The 8791-nt window shown below is 36.8% G+C and overlaps 1 protein-coding gene and 1 pseudogene across 1 annotated transcript in view; one reads left to right on the top strand and one right to left on the bottom strand.

The window, feature by feature from the left end:
• Window positions 1-8791, bottom strand: part of LOC105808907 (chromosome unknown open reading frame, human C18orf25) — a 73335-nt gene that overhangs the window by 51644 nt on the left and 12900 nt on the right. The gene's annotated exons all lie outside the window — the stretch shown is intronic.
• The window catches only part of LOC105808873, a 24329-nt pseudogene that overhangs the window by 2717 nt on the left and 12821 nt on the right, over window positions 1-8791 (top strand).

The following is an 8791-nucleotide window of genomic DNA, read 5'->3' as shown; positions in this document are numbered from 1 at the left end:
AGGATTGCTTGAGCCCAGAAGTTTGAGGTTGCTGTGAGCTAGGTTGACACCATGGCACTCACTTTAGCCAGGGCAACAGAGTGAGACTCTGTCTCAAAAAAAAAAAAAAAAAAAAAGAAAAAGAAAAAAAGAAAAAGTCTTCATAACAGGTCAGGGAAATTCTTTCAAAAAGAAAAAATGGGGCTGAAGACCACTTCTGAGTGATTACAGGTAGGCTATAGGAAGAGTAAAAAACCTGGCAGTAGAGAAATAATCAACGTGGATTTGGACTGGATAATCCTCATGAGAACACAGGTCTCAAAGAAAGCAAATAAAAACACAGATTTGGACATCCATTAACAGAAGGATAGGTGGTAGTTGAATGCATCGCCTTATCCAGGGAGAAAGCAGAGTGAACAGAGAAGAGACTTAAACAAATATTAAAGTAAAAATGAAGTGAACCCATTGCTTTTCTGTATAAACTGGTAGGCAAGGAATTATCTTTTCAAGAAAACAAAAAGACAAAGATATCCATAAAACACACAGAGAGAAGCTTTCCTTTTTTTTTTCTTTTTTCTTTTGCATCCCCATGTTTCTAGTTTCCATGAAGCTTTCCTTTTCTGTAATGCCCTTCTATGACAGTTAACAACTTCCTATAGACTTAGAATTGTGAGAAAGGATCACGATTAATGGAGTCTTACCTAAAACCAACCACAACAGGAAACCCTCCCTGAAGGTTCTGACATAGCAATGTACAAAATCATTAAGGACTCAATAGGCTTGTCTTTCACTCCTTTCAATTTTATCCCCTTGTGAACAACAACCATCACCAACCATACCTTAACACCACTATTATGAAGTGACACTTCCATTAAAATAAATGAATCAACTAAAACTGTATTGTCCTTCCTGATGTGAGGAATGCAAACCGAAGTCATCTGCTATTACAAGTTTACTGTTACCACAGTCACTTTTCCGTTGAAACCACAAATTGATTGACACCAAAAATTGAGAAAAGCACAGCCCATTAAATGATAGTTTCTAGGTAAGATTTTGCTCTACGGTCATGTAAAATAGGGCATTCTAATTGCTAGCACTCTCGCATCTATTTATTTTATCACGACTCTAGAACTTTAAAAAATACATGCAGCTAATAATTCTCAAACATGACCTATATGAACCAGCTAATGTATACTGCTGCTTCACATGCACATTAGATAATTCACAAATTCCAACTTTGCTTTCTTGCACAAAACAGTACTCTGAACTAAATATGGCCTTCTATTTAGACAAGAAAAAAAAAGCAACTTTAATGAGGGTTAGTGTTTTATTAATAAAACAAGAAAGTTTTTGCCCACTAGAGGCTATATTTTTCGCTGTCACAAAAATTTAAGCTTTAACAAAAAAAACGAAACAAAACAAAACAAAAAGGAAAAAGAAAGCCTTAGACCTGATCCTGTCTATTCCCTTACAATACAGAATCGGTTCAAACAAGACATCTTTTGCTTTTTTATCTAATCTAGCCTCAAACACCAAGTGATAGGGCTTATGCCGATCTCCTTTGAAAGAACACTGTTTTGAATAGAATTTATGAGTCTTTTCCAGGATTATCTCAGTCTTTCTTTTTCAATTGATACTAAAAACTCTGTCTATACCTGTTACCAAAAACACCAAACATAAAAACAATCCATAACAAACACTACAGATCAACCTTTCATAAGTCCACTCTTACTTTTAATATTTAAATTATTTACCCACTTGCCTCCCCCAAAAACCTCTATACCCACAAATTTTCAAAAATAGTAAGTAGGTGTCAGACCACTACAAAAGTTAGGGCTGAGTTCTCTGCTCTTTAAATCAAATCAATCAGACTCCCTTAACTTTTTTCTAAGAAAACTTTTATTGAAATAGTACACAGAAAACAAAACAAACAAAAAAAATTTTTAAAGTAAAAAAAATGAAACAGTACCACAGAGTAGTAAACAACGTAAGTGTGCATCTTGACAGATTTTTACAAAATGAACATATCCATGTGATGACCACACAGATACAGAACACTGCCAACATCCCAGAAGCATCCCTCACACCCCCACTAGTAATTACTCACTCCCCAAAAGTAAACACTATTCTGACCTTTTTATCACCATAGATCAGTTTTTCCTGTTCTTGACCTTCATGTAAATAGAACCATACAATATTTTTAAAACTTTTATGTCAAGCTTTTTAGTTCCACATTCCATCTCTGAGACTCATCCATGCAATTCTATGCAGTAATAGTTCGTTTTCATTGCTGCAAAGTATTCCACCGTATGACTATATCACAATTTACCTATCCATTCTACTCCTGATGGACATTTGTTTTTTTCAGTTTGGGGTATCATAAGCAATGCATTCATGAAAGTTTTGTACACGCCTTCTTGTGCACATTTGCACATATTTCTGTTGTATATATACCTAGGAGTTAATACACTCCTAGGTTTTCAGGTCATAGAATATGCTTACGTTCAGCTTTAGTAAAACATTTCCCCAAATGTTTCTATCAATTTGTTCTCCTGCCAACGTGTGGCGTTTTTTTCCATATCTTTACCAACACCGGCACTGTTACTGTTTTGCTTGTTTTGATCATTTATTTTAGTCATTTTGGTGGAAATAAAATAGTATTCCCTCTAAGTCTATCATATCTAGTAGACATACAACCTGATCTAATACAACCCTGATCTAGATATTTCTATTTCAGAGTCTCCAAGAGAAAAAAATCAAACTTCAATAAAATCTCTATACCCAAATATATAGTCTCTTCCTTCTCTATAATCCCTCCAATGATACTACGATGCTGCCTTATGCAGTGGTTACATGAGAACATCTTATTTCCCCCTTAATTAAAGTGTCTAGCTCATGCTAACTACACTCAATAGTTGAATGCCTTTTCTATGCCACAAATACATGGATGCTAGCATGGCACTTTGAGCATCTAGCATGCATGAGGCCCAAAGAGGGCAACTAGATTCTGAAAAAAATAAAACAAATGTTTTTAATATTTTGCTAAACTATCTAGAAAGAAAAATATTCAAAGTGCCCTCTCCCTCCTCCCCATACACACACACAAAATAGTGAGGTGAAACCTGACCACAAAGCAACTTCAAATACCAGAGTTGCCCTGGTGGCAAATGCCATACCAGTTTAAGAACAGGAGAGATTAAGCCTTAGGCCAGAGCAAAGTTAAGAAAACTAGATCTCCTACATTGAGCTGGGACCCTCACAGTGGTTTATACCACTAGTGAAAGAAGATATAGGGAAAAAACACCTGCCCTCGCAAACAGGGCTTACCAGAAAACTTACGGAGAGATCAGTACTGAGAGAATTTGATATCACTGCTTTATTCTTACTTGGATATAAAATTCAAATGTACATTGCCCTTGTGATCAAGAAACCCTGGAAGAGCAAAGAAATCTGCAATGAAGGAAAAGTACTGCCAACCTAGGGTCTCAGGATCTCTACCACTTAAGTTTAACCAAATAGGAGCTTATAATAAAAAAAAAAACCTCCAAAATGCAAAAGGAAACAAGTCCACCTGACAGAGTCAGATGAAGCTACAAACATATATTCGAACCCAAGGAATTATCCCACACAGATGTTTTTTAAAGTCTATATGAGAAGTATTTCAAAACAAAAAAAAAAAAAAATGAAAAGGATACAATCAAAATAAGCAGGGAACAAGAGAGATTCAAAAATATCTCCAGTTCCAATGCAACATCCTGCTGCTATAGAGTGAATGAAGAAGCCACTTCATGAACACTGCTACCTAGAACCAGGCTTCAGCTGCCCTAGCTTTGCCAAAGCCCAACCACAGACAACCCCATCCTGTACTTCAAGACAAAACCACATGTGGATGGCAAGCACCTGGGCCACATCTCCTTCCAGCTGTTTGCAAAGTTCCAAAGACAGCAGAAAACTTCCATGCCCATACTGGAGAGAAAGGATGTGAATAGAAGGGTTTCTTCTTTCACAGAATTATCCCTGGGATTTATGTCAAAGTGATGACTTCATATACCATAATGGCATTAGTGGCCAAGCCCATCTGTGGTAAGAAATTTGCTAATGAAAACTGTATCCTGCAACATCCAGGTCCTGACATCTTGTCCATGGCAAATCTTGAACCCAATCTAAATGACTCCCAGTTTCTATTTGTGCTAAGACTGATTATAAAGCAAACAAGTGGTCTTTGGAAAACGTGTAAGTCAGGGTTGGATCAGAAAAACAGCCACTAGGTCTTGAGTATATGCATGCATGCACGCACACACACCCTATAGAGATGTGCCCTTATGCAATTGTGAGACTGGTTAAGAAGTTTCTATAACGCTGTTAATCTTTGCATCTGATGCAGGAGCTTATAAACCACAGAGCAGGAGTCAAGAAGGGAAGCTGGATGTGGTGCACAGCAAGTAGGGGAGAGTAAGAACAATCTAGAACTCACAAGCACAAGCTAAATCCACAGGACAGACTGAACTCTGTGTTAGTTCTTCTTGCCTCTGACCTTGATGGTATAGAGTTGAGGCCCGTTGTCAAAAAGCTGAACATATATACCTTGCCCAGGAGTCAGCGAAGCTGAAGAAAGATCCAGGGGAAAGTGGAACAGTTGCAATCCCAAAAGCTGCCTCACTACAAAGAGGTGAGTCAACAAATAAGCAACAATGTGCATAAACTACAAAGTGGTTGCTGCTTCATTCCCTCCAAATCTCCCACAATAATCTCTCTTATACCCAACCTTACTAGAAACATACAGGAAAGGGAATTCTAGGAATTGTATTAACAGTTTAGCCTAACTGAACTGACATAAGGTCACCACAGAAAGGTAAAAGATGGCATAAATATTGTAAAAGCAAAGGAGGGTCTGGAGTGTAGGAATGCAACACAAGCAAGAAGGTCACAATACTGTTCGAGGATAATTCTCAAATTTGATTTTATCTCATTTACTCCCAAGCTGTTCTCAAATCCATAATCTTTGTGTGCTCATTTGCACACAAAGAATCCAATTCTTTGGATTCCTTATTTCCCATATGTTCTTCTAATTCTAGCTGGACTACAGATTTAAGTTTAGATTATCACAAGAAAACTAAACTGCAAAAGGAAAAAAATTAAAAATTCTTTTCCATATCAGAAAGGATCTCCAAGATTCATTTTTAAGAAAGAAAAAAAAAAAGACATGCACAATATGCTACAATCTTTGTAAAAGAGAAGAAAATCTACCTGTATTTGTGCATTTTAAAAATCTACAAGGAGGCCAGGCATGGTGGCTCATCCCTGTAACCCTAGCACTTTGGGAGGCCCAAGGCCAGAGGATCACTTGAGGCCAAGAGTTTGAGACAAGCCTGGGCAATAGAGCAAGACTTCATCTCTAAAAAAAAAAAAAATTTTTTTTAATTAGCCAGGTGTAGTGATATGCCCATGTAGTCCCGGCTACTGGGGAGGGAGGCTGACGGAGGAGGATCACTTCCCAGGAGTTCAAGGTTACAGTGAGCTATGACTGCATTGCAATCTAGCCTGGGCGACAGAGTAAAACCCTGTCTCAAAAAAAAAAAAAGTTTACCTGTTAAGAAAACACTCTGAAGTTTATTTATGGGTGAAATAACTTGAAAGCCAGATTTTTTTTCTTCACCCACATACTTAAAAATTCTTGCTAATTTTGTTAGGTTATATAGAGCTATTGTAATTGCTGTTTTTAACCCCTACCTATTAGTGACACAAAGTACTTACAGTTAAAATAAGATGGAGGTTAGGTGAAGGAGAACAGATGAAACAAGATTTGCCAAATGCTGACAACTACTGACACTAGGTGATAGGTATATTCGAGTTGATTATACGATCCCCTATACTTCTGTTTACTTTTGAAACTTTCCATTTTAAAAAGTTTAAATAAAAGACTTTAGGAAAAACTAAAATCAGAAAGAATAGATAAAACATAAATGGTAAAATGTGGATAATTACTGAAGCTAGGTAATAGGGAATCATCATTACACATTTCTATCTGTGCACAAACTTTTTCAAATTTTTTGAAAATATATTTGAATTTTTTAGTGTACAGTCATGTGCCATATAACCATGTTTCAGTCAACAACGGACCACATATATAATCAGGGGCCCAAAAGATTGTAATACCCTATTGTTATTGTTCCTTTTCTATGTTTGGATACACAAATACTTACCATTGTGTTACAACGGCCTACAGTATTCAGTACAGTAACATTCTACAACAGGTTTATAGCCTAGGAGCAATAGGCCACATACCATATAGCCTAGGTGTGTACTAGGCTAATACGATCCAGGTGTGTTTAAGTACATTGTATGATGTCCACATAAGGATGAAATCGCCTGAAGATGCATTCCTGAAAACATATCTCTGTCATTAAGTAACACGAGTATTAGATTCTAAGATTTATCTAAACCTTTCAGTCCATTTCTGTAAAGTTAGGATTATACTCTGCTGTAAGGATTATTACATAAATGTACATATACACAACACGTGGCATAATACCTGACACACAGTAAAAGTTCAAATACCCAACTATCTTTCAAGTCTATTCATCTGTTTTTTTTTTTTCAAGTCTATTCATTTCTCTACCGCCTAGTCCAAGCTACCATGATCTACTACCTGAACTAGTATAATAACATTAATGGTCTCCCCACATCCAATGCTGATCACTACAAATGCAGCCAGAATTATTTTTGTTTAAAAATGAAAAACTGATCTTGTTATACCTCTAGTTAAGGTCTTCAAAATACTAAAACTATTTAAAAACAAAAACACTAGGAGGGAAGACATTTAATTCAGCCAACATGTATCAAATGCCTCATGTCAGGCAGCATGCTAGGCACAGGATTACAAAAATGAATAAATCATCTCTAGTCAGCTACTCACTCTCAAGTGTAATCAATAACAAATATCTGTTGAAAGTCTACTATTAAGTGTTACACGGCAATTAAAGATAGCAGGTCACACAAATGAACAGGATGAGTACAAGTGCTACAGGAGAGGTATAAGGAACTGTAGGCATTCACAAGATTAGAGTTAGGAAAAGCAACTACCAAAAGGATAATAAGTTGGCCAGGCATTGTGGCTCATGCCTGTAATCCTAGCACTTTGAGAGGCTAAGGTAGGAGGATCTCTTGAGGCTAGGAGTTCAAGACCAGCCTGGGCAACAGACTGAGACCCCATCTCCATAAAAAATTTTAAAAATGGCCAGATGTGGTGGTGCACACCCCGCTGCTCCAGAGACTGAGACAAGAGGATCGCTTGAGCCCAGGAGTTCGAGACCAGCCTGAGCAAGAGTGAGACCTCGTCTCTACTCTAAATAGAAAGAAATTAGCCAAACAACTAAAAATAGAAAAAATTAGCCCAGCACGGTGGCGCGTGCCTGTAGTCCCAGCTACCCGGGAGGCTGAGGCAAGAGGATTGCTTGAGCCCAGGAGTTTGAGGCTGCAGTGAGCTATGATGATGCCAATGCACTCTAGCTTGGGCAACACGAGACCAGTCTCAAAAAAAGAAAAACAATAAGAAACTGGACTTAGAATGATTTCAATAAATAAAAACAAGAGTAAAAGGGACTACAACAGAATCTTAAACCTCTATTCCATAAAAAGAAAGACAAGAAAAGAAAAATAAAAATAACCAAGAAACGTCACAGGCACTGGACTCAAAACCCAAGAAGGGATTTCATCGTTTCATCTGAGATAACTTACAGGTGTTTAATATTCACTAAGATGCAAGGATAGAGAATTTACGCAAACTCAAAGAGCCAATACCGGAGTCAGGATTTTAACCAAAGTCATTCCAGAATCTACATTCCTAACCATTCCCCACTCTACAGCATATGCCACCTAGCACTATACCTATAATAATGAGCTGTTCAATAAATATTTGCTATTGGTAGTAATAAAGTCAAGAGAAGGGGTACTTCTGTAACAATTCTACTCTTAATATTGTGATTTTCAGTCAAAAAAATGCTGAAAACATAATGCCAAAAACTGGAAGCAACCAAGATGTCTTTCAGTATATTTAGACAAAGGAATATTATTCAGTGATAAGAAGAAATGAGGTATCAAGCCATGAAAAGATGTGGAAGAAACTTAAATGTGCATTTCCAAGCGAAAGAAACCAATCTGAAAAAGCTACATACTGTATCATTCCACCTATATGACATCTGGAAAAGGCAAAATTAGAGAGACAATAAAAAGATCAGTGGTTACCAAGGGTTAGGGCAGAAGAAGGAATGAAGAGGCAGAGCACAGTGGGGTTTTTTTGGGTCAGTAAAACTACTCTGTATGATACTGTAACAGTGGATATATGTAATTATAAATTTATCCAAACCCCTAAAATGTATAATACCAAGGGGAACCCCAATATAAATTATGGACTTTGGGTGACAATGACAAGTCAATATAGGTTCATCAACTGTAACAAATGTATCACTTTGATGGGGGACACTGGTATTTTAGCATTAGACATTTGTCCAAACCCATAAAACTGTTACGCAGTGTTATTCAACACAGAATCTCTATGTCATTCAACACAAAAAGAGTGAACTCTAATGTAAACTATGGACTTTAATAATGTATCAATATTGGCTCATCAATTGTAATAAATGTATCAAACTAATGCAAGATGTTAGTAATAGCGCAAACTGGGCTGGTGGTGGGAAGTACATAGGAACTCTACTTTCCGCTAAATTTTTCTGCAAACCTAAAACTGTTTTAAAAAATAAAGTCTATTATTGTTATTTTTTTTATTTTTTTTATTTTTTTGAGACAGAGTCTC

The sequence above is a fragment of the Propithecus coquereli genome, unplaced genomic scaffold (assembly GCF_000956105.1).
Source record: "Propithecus coquereli isolate 6110/MARCELLA unplaced genomic scaffold, Pcoq_1.0 Scaffold181, whole genome shotgun sequence".
Lineage (NCBI taxonomy): Eukaryota > Metazoa > Chordata > Mammalia > Primates > Indriidae > Propithecus > Propithecus coquereli.
The sequence above is the reverse complement of the archived record's forward strand: the minus strand, read 5'-3'. Positions and strand labels throughout refer to the sequence as shown.